The 14,917-nt window shown below is 37.9% G+C and overlaps 1 long non-coding RNA gene across 1 annotated transcript in view; it reads right to left on the bottom strand.

Annotated features, from left to right (window-relative positions):
* Positions 1 to 14,917, bottom strand: part of LOC309607158 — a 681,872-nt gene that overhangs the window by 82,777 nt on the left and 584,178 nt on the right. Inside the window, exons 9-10 of the long non-coding RNA XR_014232286.1 lie at positions 8,048 to 8,548; positions 722 to 790 (exon numbers count right to left, since the gene is read on the bottom strand). This is a non-coding gene — a long non-coding RNA (uncharacterized lncRNA). The remainder of the gene's footprint in view (positions 1 to 721; positions 791 to 8,047; positions 8,549 to 14,917) is intronic.

Below are 14,917 nucleotides of genomic sequence, written 5' to 3'. Positions count from 1 at the left end.
TACTACCTCACAGTTCTGTGGGTCAGAAGTGCCAGGGTGCTTGGACTTACTTCTCTGCTTTGGTCTCACAAGAACAAAATCCAGGTCTCAGACAGACCAGAGGCTCTGGAGGAGAATCTGCTTACAGGTTCATTTAGGATATTGGCAGAATTCAATTTCAAGTGGTTGTAGGATGGAGGTCCCTGTTTTCTCACCAGCTGTTGGTCAGGGGTTGTTCGAGAGGCCTACACATTCCCTGGTTTGTGGCCCTTCATGTTCAAAGTCAGCAGTAGTGGGTTGAGTCCTTCTCACACTTTGAACTGCTCTAACTTCCCTTCCTGCCTCATCTCTCCTACTTCCAGCTGCAGAAAGTTCTTTGCTTTTAAGAACTATTGTGATTAGATTGAACCCATGTGGATAGTCCACAAAAGTTTCCTCATTATAAGGCCCTTAACATTAATTCAATCTGCAAAGTCCCCTTTGCTATGTTATGTAACATACTACCAGTTTTGGGGTTTTAGACCATGGACATCTTTAGGGACCTTTCTGTCTACTATGCCCTTAACCTCACACTGCTCAATTATATCATTCCTTTCTTTCCTTGTCATATCATTAATATTTTCTGTTCTTCTTATAGTCACTTAAATGTGTGGTGTCCTTCTCTTCAACATTCTCTTCCTGTTTCACCCCTGACCTCACCCTGAGATACATTTGTGACCACTCTGGTGACTTCCTTTCTTACCATCAAGTATTTTCACCTCCAATCCACTTTTCACGGTCGTGCTTTGTTTTGCACTTGTCAGCAGGGAACCTGTAAAAAGAAGTAAAAAGTTATCCCCCAGATGCATATGGGGCTGAATTTCCATCACAGCATTACTGGCTTTTATTTGATAGTTTATATATGTAAAATGGATTAAAATCAAATTTAAGAATCATGAACGATACTTGGTAATAGAGGATATGATTATACAGCATCCGTCAAAACATTTCAGTAAACTGATTTAAAAAAAAAAAATCAAGGGTAAACAATTTCATCGACTCAAATGTCAGGGTTTGGTAGACAGAAATATGATTTTAGAATGAAACCTTTTAACAGTTCTGTGGAATGACAGGAATTGATTTTGGCATTGAAATTTGGATTTCCTTGCTGCTTTTAAAAACATATTAAGCAGGAGATCAGTACTAGATTTGGTTACTTCAATATCATTTTAGAGGAGGGAGTATGATTTACATGCTATATAAAACCCATTTTCTCCATTAGGGATAGAGAAATGGGGCATCTTCTTGATGAAGTCACATACGATCTCAGTTAAGGAGGAGCCATGGAGATGCTGTTGTACATAATGAAGACTTAAGAAGATGCTGAGGTTTTCTCTGTGGGGTTTTGTTTTACTGCATCAATTTATCCACTGTAGCTGTGAAACGCAACCCAGGAAGCACGCGTTCCATTGCTTCTGGACTGCCACAGAAGTGCCAGCCATGAACCTTCATATTTTATAATAGGCGAAATAGCATCTTTCAAAATGAGATTTTTATAAGTTACTTATAAAAATAAGGTATTCAGGCATTGAGAAAAGATTTTTTTAAATTGGGCTTGATTTTATTTCCCTGAATTCAACCACACAGCCCAAATTGTTTGTAAACTTTAAGAGCATAAAATAAGGTACTTGTTGAAAAAAAAATCTTGTTTAAAAAAAAAACCTTGTTAAAAAAAAATCCACATAACGTGGAGATTTTTATGATTTGGTAGGTTTGGTGTAATGGTCAGGAATCTGAATGTTTAATAAACATCCCATCTAATTCTGTTGATGATCATCATAAATGGACCATGCTTTGAGTAATACTATTCAAGCACTACTTCTCCCAGCTGCTATTTCAAATTATGGGGGAGGGAGAAAGAAAAAAAAAAAAAAAGGCAGAGACAGAGGAAAACAGGAAGGGAGGGAAAGAACTGCAACTTTAATCTTCAAAAAAAAAAAAGGTGTATTCTGCTTTCTGTCTCCCCACATCTTCTCATATTGCAGCACTAATAATAATACCTCCAACTAAAAGTCAAATTTCATCTTTCATTAAGAATTCATAGCTTCTGGAAAGCTGTGAGGCTCTAAGAGCCCTTCAATGACTCAAGAGGAAATGCTTCTAAAAGGCTACAGTAAGAGCCAAAGTTTAAGCCATGTCCCCAAAATCTCCCTGAGATGGGCTTCTATCCAAATGGATACAATAGCAATTTACTCTCTCCTCATTGTTCTTCTTTCAAAAACACCAAAAGAAGAAAATTACATATCACATTCTCAGTGAATGGTCATCCTAATCATTTCAAAATGCAAATGCTTATAGAAGTTTGGAGCAGTGGCGATAATCACAAATCCCCACTAACAGTGTAGTGGTTGAAAAAATCATTGGAGTGAGCTACCCCTTCAAGAGTTTTAATTTGCAATCAAGTCAAGAGCTATTCTAGTGAAGCAAGAAGCAAGAAACTTCTGTTTGAGGGACAGACGTTCAACCCAAAGTGGGAAGCAACACAATAAGGGTGCCATGAAAACTATCCAAGAGCCTAACACGTAAAGCTAATCTACCAAGTTTTTCAAGTTACCAAATGAGTCCACGCTGACAAATCTCCTATAGGTAGTCTTTCTCAAACAAGCGATTTAGATCCTTTTAAGGAAATATAATACTGAACACAGGAAGTAAGCCTCCAGTTGTAACACCGTACTTCCTCTCAACTATATTTTTAACATTTATTGAGCACCTATTGTGTGTAAGTGCTACAAGTACCCCATAAGATTGGGAATGAGAGGTAGTATAATTAATAAGACATCATTTGATGCCCTCGAAGGGACTCACAATCCAGCAGGGATGTAACTGTGAGTAAATAATTCCCAGACAGGAACAGAAGGAATATGGAATATTCCATTCTCAAGGTTCAAAAGAGAAATGAGAGCAAGGAAATAAAAGGAACATTTCTTTAGTGCTTCCTTCTTGCCGGGCACTATGCTAAGTTCTGTGTATTTGTTATTTATTGTTGGTCAACTATGTGGCTACTTTTCCATTATATCCTAGAAGCAGATTGCTGGAATGTAAAGCAAAGTTTTCACCATATGGCCATGATTTCCCCCATCAAGCAAACAAACAACAAAAATAACCTTCAGTTTCTTGAAGGCTTCCTCATTTCTAAGTTCATGGCTCTTTTTACTATAAAATACCTCCTTATCAGGAAATAGGAAATGCCTTAGGGGTAAATATCCAAGAGCAAATTCAGAATTCAAGAGAAAGAACACAGTCTGTTTGCAGGTCTGTTATTTCATACTCGTAACGCCCACAGGGCTCTCTGGGTGCCCCGTTCCCATCTAAAAATGTGTTCTCGAATGTAGGCCCTAAAATGAAGTCAGGGTGAAACCTAGACTTGCTTTGACATGAAACCACATCAAGAGCTAGCCCCACCCTCAGATCTAGTGTCCTGAGTTTTCCAACTCTACTCCTCTCTCCAAGTCAAATGCCTGCACTGCAGCGGCACAGCAGAGTTTGCATCTGTACCATATTGCTGCGCTCCCTCTGAATATGGGCTTTTGGGAAAGAGACCCTCTCCTTTTTCCAAAGTACAAAACTGGTACACTGAGCACACAGCTACGCAGTCTTTTTGGGGGTGCTCCTGATACCCCCTGGAGATAAGATGCTACTATTTTTGAACCACTGATTGAGGTCCTGAGCTGCAGGATCCCAGGTCTTGAATGCAAACACTGGCCACCTGCTTGAGTCAAAGGCAGAGTGGAAAATTTGAAAACAGAACCAAGCAATTTAACATTTTGCTTCAACTTCCAAATTACTGAGAGAGAAAGCTGAGTAACACCTATCTACCTCTCAGGATGAGACAATTAATGAAGATTTTTGCCTTTTTCTAAAATTCTAAAAACCAATGAACGTTGATGTTTTATATTCTGCCCACATTGCAGAAATTAATGGGTTTCCCTGTTCAGAATAAGCAATGAGGACTTTGTCCTAACTGGGAGGAGTCCAAAATGTGGTAAAAAATTTTTGCTGATCCCTTTTCAATTCATTTTAATTTTTGTCTGTTGCATGGTCCTGAAAGGTAATTTTCTGAAAGGGTGGCTTTATCTATCACTATGATTTTCTCAACTAATCTTTCTATGTGGGATTATAAAGTCAAAAATTCGTTGATTACAAGCAGGGAAATAATATTTTCTCTTTTGGCAATTGCTTCTTCTGATTAGATATATTGCTCTGTAAGTTATACTTGACCCTCTGATTACTCAAAATGAATAAAGACCTTAAATACCCTTTGGAACAATATATTCTCTTGATTTTTTCATAAAGTTAATAATAATAACAATAATCATAATAACAGCAATATTAATAAGAATTAACTAGCTTAATTAAATGACACACTTTATCAATTAATCCAAATGGTGGCACATAATCCTTTTCTTCTGTTATTTTTTTCCTTTTCATTTTTAAGATACCTTTTAAAGAAAGCCAGAATAATTGAGTAATTATATGTCCTACATGGCAAGACTTTGCTGGTGAGCGTATATTCTGGTATCTTTAGACAGCTGACAATTTTAACTGTAAAGTTATATCTGTTAGGATTACCTCTGAAAGCGTATTTCCTGTTGTATTCAGTTTATGTGAGATGAGCCCTTTGGATTAATTATTCCCTCCATACACAAACATCTGCTTTCATGGTGGCTTGAAATGCAAACCTAATTTTACACAGTCACTTTTCTTTGTAAGGAAGTGGAGAACTCTAATGAACATGTACCCAGAGAGCATATGGTGAAATAAAAAAGAAAAAGCTAAAAATAATAACTCAGGGTGAAGAGTTTCCCCAAGTGTGGTACAAGTAACAGGCATAATAAAACAAAATCATTGCAGGTGGCACATGGACAGACATTTTTGTTTACATGGTTATCTATTTATTTGACGACCCTTCAGAGAAAACATATAACTAGTACAATAAACCCCCAAATTTTCTGGCCCAAAATGCTTAGAATAAGTAACAGGTATAAAAAAGTGAGTTGATTTAGGATAAACATTAAGAAAGTACTATTTGGGTGGTATTGAGATAAGGCAAACATTGCAAAGTGTACTGAGAATGACTGGTAAACATTGGCACAGCAGTACAGAGTGCTACAGAACCTGGCCCGGGACCCGGGCTCAGCCATTTAATAGCTGTCAGATTCTGCATTTGTAAACACCTTCCCACAAGAGCCTGCTGGAAGAATTTTAAAAATCCACCTAAATCTTGTAGTATGGTGCTGGTCACCTAGTAAACCCTCAATAAATGTCAGTTGTAATTACTCATCACAATAAAAGTCTCGACTCACCTAGCAACAAAGCAAAGCCAACCACTTGAACTGGGTAGTTATAGGCACAGAAGAGTATTGTTAGGAAAATCGTACATAGCTGTTTAATTTTTTCTAAGAAAAAATTGATGAAAACATCAAACAAATTGGTCCTTAATAATAACTCTTACATTTCTTAAGCTAAAAATATGTGTACTCTAGCTATTTATTATACAGCATTAACCTTAAGTTCCTGTTGCATAGCGATAGTGTTTTTTTCAGTCTTGACATCTTCTGAAGTGTTAAACATGGTATTTTCACCTAACTGGCTCTCAATAAAGAAGTATGGGGCTTCCCTGGTGGCACAGTGGTTGAGAATCTGCCTGCCAATGCAAGGGACACGGGTTCGAGCCCTGGTCCGGGAAGATCCCACATGCCGCGGAGCAACTAAGCCCGTGTGCCACAACTACTGAGCCTGCGCTCTAGAGCCCGTGAGCCACAACTGCTGAAGCCCGTGTGCCTAGAGCCCGTGCTCTGCAACAAGAGAAGCCACCGCAATGAGAAGCCCGCGCCCCGCAACGAAGCGTAGCCCCCACCCGCTGCAACTAGAGAAAGCCCGCGTGCAGCAACGAAGACCCAATGCAGCCAAAAATAAATAAATTAAAAAAAAAAAAAAAAAAGAAGTATGGAGATAGCTATCATATATATCGCTTCACTAATTTTGAAGATTTCCTTATCTACTATGACTTTGGAAGGAAGTAAATATTCAGAAAACACAGCTTTTAACTGATGTGTTTTTGCATTCTTGGTAAGGAAAATCCTCATATTTCATAAAACCTTAGCAGAAGTTTTCTAAATATTCTCAATATTGTTATATTCTCTGTGCTGCACGTATCTACCTTGTTTCTGAAATCATACATACAAAGTCCTAAAATATCAGTGACAACGTGTGATTACTTTAGCCCATTCATCTTTTCCAGCTCTACTTGCTCATAGAGTATAGGTTCTTGAATGAAGGATTAAAAAAAAAATCCTAGATCTTTTCCTGTATCTGTACTGGGCACTTCATAGGTGATCAATAAATACTTGCTTACTAGGTGGTTTTCTAGCAGTCAGGGGTAAATTAGTCAGAGAGCAATCCCATATTTGCCCCGAGAGTCAGTGGTTAATCACTGTTATTTTTTAATGTTTTAAAACCTTTTTTAGATAGACAAAACGCATAGCAATGATACCCTTTCCTCCCCTGAATCACACTAAAACCCAGAGGAATTCTGATTAATGGCTAGCATCATGGGACCTTAATAAATGTCTCCCAAACTGATTTTTAGGTGATACTTGAAGATGAATGCCTATTACACTTACCTGCCTTTTAGGATTTATAAGGGTGGGTGATTACATTTTTAGTCCTCCTAGCAGTGTTTCTGAAATATGGTCTAAAATGAGTAAATGAGGTACTTTAAAGAGAATTGTTTCTGTTCACTGAAGTCTGGTATGTAAGAGCAGAAATGTGGAGACAATCAAATGCTCATCAGTAGAGAGCTGGTGCACCATGGTATATGCCATGTAGCTCTGAATATAAATGGGCCAAATCTGAGTGTATTCATACCTCAGGGCGTCCATGGTATAATGTAAAATCAATAAGAAGCAAGTATGAATGGTATGAAGTGTTTGAACACAACCCCATTATATGCATGTATCTGGTCTGCCCATAGAAAAGACACATACCAAACTGTGCATAAGGGGTCCCTGATGACTGGAGTGGGAGAACAAGAGGAGGGCTTTTAGCTTTTGCTTTATGTATTCCTGTCATAAACTTTTACTATAATAAGAACTTTTAATAAGCATTTTCATTTTTATAACCTTTTAAAAACAAACAAATGTGTTTTAATAAAGGTAGTCTTAGACTAGCATTATCTATTGCTTAGATTTATTGCCGTTCTACCAGAAGTCATTGTCTACACAGCCTCCTCCTTTACGTATTTGTTTTTGTCTCCTCACTTGGTAGCTCTAAAGAGACGTGTTGCTGCTCCATGGCCACACTCACTGGGCCCTTTTCTTCCAGTGTGGAAGAAAAACAGAGGATGACTTAGAGCAAGCGTGGGCTTTGGTTTAAAGTCTAAAAGCAAGAGTTTGAATCTTAGTTCCATGATTTGCAAGTTCAAACTTTTGGTTGCGAGGAACAGAAACCCACTGAAGCTACCTGAAGTCTAGGGAAGGTTACGGTAAGACTATAGATCACACATGGAAATGAATTGCAGTTGGAGCTCCTGGGAGATGCAGGTGGAAGCTACGGAACTATCAGAGACTCAGCCACCCCCACTCAACTACATGCTTCCCTGTCCTCTACATCTCTGCAAAATAGTTTCCTCTCCCATGGTTTTGATGCCCAATAACTCATTTGCAAGTGACTTTTCTTGTTATGAAATCTACTCAGGCCTAGACTTCATGGGATCTTTCAGCTTCTTATGATTCTTGTGATCTCTTATTCCTGAGAGATCACACGAATTGAATGAGACAACATTTTGTTTAAAAGGCTCTCATATTTCTTGACACAATATACAAAAGATACCCAACTTCTTTAAACATCAGTATCTTCAACTGCAAAAGGCAAATACTAATCGTATAACTGTCATAAGTCTTCTGTAAAATTCTTAGTGTGGTGCCTGCCACATAGTAATGCTTAATAAATGTTAGGTTATGTTCTTGTTACTGTTATTGTTATTATTAAATCCATCATGGTTATTAAGGATTTTAAGAAAATGAATGACCTGCTTCATCCCAGTGGGTAGACTTCACGCATGCCTCAATTTCCACATAGATTCTCAGAGCAGAGGACATCTTATCACCTGATAGAGAAATTCACAAGTAATAATCTTGACAGACCTGTAAAACAATTTATCATACATCAACAGTTCTTCAAGGCCAGGCAACAAGGGGAATAGACAAATGCTCTTATTCCTCTTTGAGGTAAAGGCATGTGGAATTGCATGGAGACAGTAATGCATTTAAAGCAAAGGCAATTGAGATGCTTTCATTAAGCACTAGCCAGAAGCTTGCTTATAATGCAAGGGGAAAAAAAAAATCTGTGCTGCTCACAGTTGTCTCTGTGTTTCGGTCCAGTGGAAAGGAATTTGATGAAGCACATAACAGGTAGTTCCTTGCCAAGTTGTCAGATACCCAGGGAATTCAATCATGAACAGTTTCCAAACCATGAGGTGACCCATTTCAGATCCACAAATGAGGAGGGCCTGGCATGAACTTTGGAGATGCTGTAACAGACACACAGACATGTTTTAATTTCATGTTTCTTATGAAATTAGCAAACAATGTGCTTAGTGATACTCTAAACATAACAGGCCGCCATCTGATTAAGGCAACGTGTCAGCTCAGCTATCAACACTTAACATTTATTATGCTCAATGACATTCTTGTCTTAGCTCTCAAAATCACAGGTGTTTCAGCGATGAAAAGTCAAGACAAAAGTGAGAAGTGAAGGCTTTCACATACTTTTCTTCAAAGTTTGCAGCAACACAGTGTTTGACAGAGGGCTTCTGACTGCTCAATTTGATGGCCATACAAACTTATAAAAGCTGAAGTACAAGGTTTCCCAGGGGACGACATAATGAAATAAATGCACTCATGAATATGCATGGCTGGAGGAGGCCATCTGTTCTCCACCAACCTCTTTTCTTTCAACTCACAAATACCCAGCCCTACCCCCATGCCTTCCCCACGTTCCAGAAAAAAGAGTCTTCACCCAAAGATTTTAAAAATCAGTGATGTTTCATCTCAGGCAACAAACATAGTTACAAGAGAAATGCTTTTATGGTCAGACTAAAAATAATAAATTAATAAATCAAAGAGTGCTTGTGCACACACCATGAACCTTGAAGTTCTTTGCTGCTTTTCCTTCCCTCAGGAATGAAGCTCTTGATTCTTCACCTAAACTGAAAGCCACATGGACCTGCCTCTTGGGCTACAAATATGAGAACAGGAGAAACTTCAATAACAGCAGAGTAGATAACACTCTATCATTCAGGAATTCCAAGTTAGTTCCTGTTGCTGTATATCCAAGTTCAGTATTAAGTATTTCCCCTGATCTCTTTGGAATTCTTTACTCATCACTAATTTTGAGGGCACAGGATGAGGCCAATCTCACTGTTCAAAGATGAAAAGAAAATTTTTTGAGAAATGAGAAAATATAGTTAACAGAACAAGAGATACATTTCTTGGAAAAATTGATTACAAAATGATTAAAATTTTTTGGTCAACTGAATCATATTTGAAATGCATAAAGAACACTTTTGCATATTTATAGGATTCTTTTGGTAAATCTTTAATAAAGTGAATGCATATGAAAAGCATAACCATTCCTAATTCCTTTGCTTTGCAATTTCAGCTTTGAGAATATCTTGCCTTCTAAAAGCAAGGAATGCTTCTCGTGAGTCTCTGTATTTCAGAAGAAAATAATCTAAGGTTAAACTCTTCTAACAACAAAATATGACTTGGAAACAACAACAACATAGTCACAGCAGCAGCCCCTGTGTTGTATTAAATTTTCTCAAACTAGCCTGCTTACAGATACAGTCTGTAATAAACTGTTTTATCAGGAGACTGAAAACTACAGGAAAACAATATCTTAAATTCCTAAATGTAGTAAGATAGATTGGAAAGAGCATATATGTTCTGGAATGAAAAGACCAAGCCTTAAACACCGTCTCTGTTTAGTTAATGGCAGTGTGACCTTGGGCAATCCGCCAACAGTTTCTAATGCTCTATACTTTTATCTGTTGAACTGGAATAGCAATACCAACCTCATGGTGCTATTAGGATGATGTGATAAGGTAATAATAAATACGAAAGCACTCTATAAACAAAAAAGGACTTTCTAAAATAAGCCCAAAACGCATGTTAAAGTGAATCAATTTATAAATTACATTCCTAATAAACATAAAATGCATTTACTTCCCAACCACTTCTCACCATCAGGTCTTCCTTAAATACTCACTTACACAGGCTAAAACAATTTCACTCATCTTTGCTCTCGGTAGCCTGCTTACAGTAGCAAGATACTGAAAATAACTTGCACTATTAGAATTGTGCCCTACCTATATGAATCTTAAAAATGCTCCAGAACAACAGCACCACATCCTAAAAGGATGCTATCAAAGAGGAAGAGAGCTCTGAGACCACCTTGCAGAACTTATTTCACATCTCTGTGGTCAGCTGCCTCTCTCTGAGGACGAGTTTTGGCTGGCATTGTCCAAAGGCCTCTTCGGGCTCTGCAATTCTGAGATTCTGAGAGGGCAGTTTGACAGGACAAGCACGGGGCCGGGACCCACCAGTTGCCTATGTGGTTTTGGATGAAGCAAGTTACAGAACCTCTCTGGGCATTCCGGACATTCGTCCCCCATGTGTAAAGTAAGGGGGTTGAGCCGTGTATCTTCTGAGGTCCCTCCAGCTCTGACACCATATGCTGCCGTAACACAGTTGAAGTGGAGACGGGGATCTGAGGACAAACTGCCTGGTGCGACATAAATTGCTTCCAAGGCTTAAAACAATGTAGGCAGGGCCTCTATAATTAAAAACAAAAATCTCATCTTCTTTTGTGGCATTAAGGCAGAACTTGAGACTTGTGTAAGCGATATGATTCTTCTTAAGGGGTCTAGAGAAAACATGTTACAGTTGAAATTTTTTTAAAAGGCAGAGTGTAATGTTCTTAATTAAAGAACAGAGAAATGCTACATCCTTGGAATAATGTCAGCCAGCTCTATAAAGCTTTTCACAATTGGAACATCAAAAATATATTTTCCGAATACTTCAAAGTTGTACACAATACAGCTTTTACCCAAGGGAGATGGTGAAACTTCAGTTTGACAGAAATGCCAAATTTTGATGGTTTGAAGATTTGTTTCAATTGTGAAAATCTTTTAAAATTAGATCAGTTTCCAGAATGCACATTTTAATACTGTGCCAGATCCTGTACCAAAAAAGTCATTTAAAAGTAATTTAATATAAGGTTTTATGACAAAGGGACAAATGACCACTTCAAAAAGAGACACTGTAGCCATCAAAGGACCTTGACGTGCACAAGAACCCACCCCAGAATCTCTACTCCCTGTTAATCCCCTAACTCCATAGCACACACTGAAAAAGAATTTGTATAAGATGCAAAAGTGGGCAAAGTCAATGATAATATTCTATAGACCTGCTACTTATTATTTATTTGGAATGCACTTCTTGTGGGGCTGGAAGCTTGAGTAAAGTAAAGGCTTAGTCAATGAAATACTTGCAGTGAATGGGTACAGAATGCAACTCAACATTTGGCATTGAAATCCAGCCTGGATTCTGTCAGGAACTGCTCAGTTTTATGCATTTCATTCTAAATTCATTAGTAACACAAAGTTGAGAGGGGTATCTAGAATACAACCTCTCTCTTTTTTTGAGACCACTTAAAAAAAAACTAGCTTTATTGATGTGCAGTTTACATAACATAAAACTTCACTGTTTTAAGTACACAATTTAAAACTTTTGGTAAATTTAGAGTTGTATAAATATCATTATAATGCAGTTTCAAAACTTTTCTATCACTCTGAAAAGACCTCTCATGGCCATTTTGCAGTCAGTCTCACTCCCTGCCTGGGCAACCGCTAATCTGCTTTCTTTCTATAGATTTCCCCCTTTTCTGGATATTTCACCTAAATGGAATCATACAATATGTAGCCTTTTGCTCTGGCTTCTTTAATATTTTTGAGGACCATGCATGTGGTAGCATATCTGTATTTAGTTTCTTTTAATTGCTGAGTTGTATTCTACTGTATGGATATAGCACATTTTCCTGATCACCTGTTGACAGACATCTGGTGTGTTTCTACTTCTTGGCTATTACGAATAATGGTGTCATGAACATTTGTGTGCAAATCTTTGTAGTCTTTATATCACGATAGGTTTCATTTCCTTAGGGTAGTTATCTAGGTGCAGAATAGCTATGTCAAATGGTAAGACTATATCTAACTTTTTAAGAAACTGACAAACTGATTTCTAGAATGGCTATAGGATTTTACATCCCAGGGATGTAAGGAATCCAGTTTCTTCACATCCTTACCAGTACACATTACTGTCTATCATTTTAATTAAAGCCATTTTAGTGAATGTGAAGTAGAATCTCGTTGTGATGATAATTTTCTTTTCCCTAATAACTAATGATGTGGTACATTTTTTCATATGCATATTACTCATTTGTGTTTCTTCTTTAATAAAATGTCTATTCAAATCTTTTGTCCAATTTTAATCAGGTCATTTGTCTTACTGGTGAATTGTAAGAGTTCTTTATATATTCTAGATACAAGTCCTTTATCAGATACATTCTTTGAAAATATTTTCTTCCAGTCTGTAGCTTATCTTTTCATTTGTTAAATTGTGTCCTTTGAGGTACAAAAGTTTTTAATTTTGATCAAGTTTGATTTATCAATTTCTGTTATGGATCATGCTTTTGATGATGCATCTAAGTAGTCATTTCCTAACCCAAAGTCACAAAGATTTTCTTCTAAAGTTTAAGTTTTAGTTCTGACATTTAAGTCTGATTCATTTTGATTTTATTTTTGTGTACGGTGAGACTTAAAGATCTAAATTCATCTCTTTCCACGTACGTACCTAATTGTCTCAACATTATTTGTTTAAAAGACTATAATTTTCCCCAACTAAATTTCCTTTGCCCCTTTGATGCAAATGAATTGATGATAAATATAAGCTCACTCATTTTAAATGAGTCAATAGGGAATAGTGCTTAAAGAGTTCAGACTGTGGATCCAAACCACCTGGGGAGGAGCCTTAATTCTGCCCTTTAGAAGCTGTGTGGCCTGGGCAAGTTACTGAACCTCTCTGTGCGTCACAGTTCTTCTCTGTAAAAGGAGGATAATAATAGTACCTGGTTCCCGGGACTGTTCTGAGGATTAAATGAGATCATACATGTAAAGTACTTACATGAGGACCTGGAACAGAGTAGTAAATGCTCAACAGTTGAGAGCTGTCATTACCATCTCCTCTGGGGCCAAAGACAAGAAACCAGTCAGCGTTTTTGTATCTTAGGGTACAAATTGGAGCCAACTGGTCAAAATTCAGCTGATGACTGGGAGGTGTGAGTGAAATCCCTGGGGCAGACTCCACTTTTTACCCTGTCATGCTATCCACTCTCCCCTTATTGTTTCATCTTATTTTATTTTCTTTATTCTCAGCTTTATTCAGGTACCAAGGTGACTTTTTAAACTACTCTCCTCTCCAGACTCCCCTGCACCTAAGAGTTGCTTTGTTGACCCAGTTTTGGCCAAAGAAATATAAGCAGAATAAACTATGCGGGGTTCAGAGAAAGCTATTGATTTCTTGATAGAAAGTAGCCAAATTCAACTGGCATGACTCTTTTCAACCACCCCTCTTCATCCTGCTTGGAACACAGCCAAAATGCCTAGATGGGGAGCAGCCCTCTTGCAGCCAAGAGGCAGAAAGATTTACGTTAAGGATGACAGAGCATAAAGTTAGAAGCTGCCTTGATCAGCTGCAGCAATGCGGGATTGCCTTCCCCTGACTTCCTGTATCGCCTTGTTACCCTTGTCGCAGCTACTTGCAATTGAGTGTCTACTGTGGGCAAACGACTTTGTGTGCCCCTCCAAACACTATAAAAAGTTCTGTAAAATAAGTTTACTATCTCCACTATACACTGAGAATCAAATAAGTTTAAATTAGGTGTCAGGACAGGCAGCGGTGAAGAGGTCGGGCTGGGCTCAAATGGATGGGCCTGGCTCAAAGTGTGCCCGTCACTGCAGAAGTGTTCATGTGCTGTACCCAGTAAGCAAGAGGACTTACCAGGGCAGGAGTGTGTATCTCTTTGTATCACACACTCGGCCTAACTCCTTATACAAAACAGGCAAGGTGTTTTGCCTCGTAAAGCTTACAGCCAAGTCTTTACATTTTAAGCAGATATTTTTCTTCAGGGAAATTAGCAGTTGGCCGCAAACAAAGTTTCTGGTAATCGTTTTTAATCAAAATGGCCAAGTAATTGACTATTGGTGGCTGTGGGAGCTCCACAGATAAATGGTTAGTAACAGAGTAATTTAAAGCATTTAGGAATTCACAGAAATCACCCTTAGGTGGAAAGTAATCCAAACATTCCCCCTGTTCTCTCCAGCTCGGCTGGTTGCCCTTTCCCTGCAAAGAATATTAATTGTACCGCTCATGCCTTCTAGAATATGAAAGGTTCTAAATAAATGTATTGTCTATAACTCAGGTAGACTGGCTTAAAAAAAAAATGTTTATTATTGTTGTTGTTTTGGTTTGGTTTGGTTGGTTTTAAAGAATAGTTTCACTTTCCCAAGCAAATATCCTGGAAGGTGTTAAGATCCTCAGGAAAAAGTTTCCATGGTCAATTTTGGAAATAGTCTTTCTTAGAAATTATTCATTCACATTAGCATATAAAAGGTTCTGGGGGATAAAAACTTTTTAACTTGGCTTAACTCAGTGTTTCCCAAATTTATTTGACACAAGAATTAATTTATTTACAATACCTATGGATATTTGTGGGAGAAGAGTCTAGGAGTTGCTATTTTAGGAGAATTAAAAGAATAACCCAGCTGATCTGTTTAACT

Source organism: Balaenoptera borealis (assembly GCF_965194805.1).
Source record: "Balaenoptera borealis genome assembly, chromosome: 12".
In the NCBI taxonomy this organism is placed as follows: Eukaryota; Metazoa; Chordata; class Mammalia; order Artiodactyla; family Balaenopteridae; genus Balaenoptera; species Balaenoptera borealis.
This window is presented reverse-complemented; position numbering and strand designations above follow the sequence as displayed.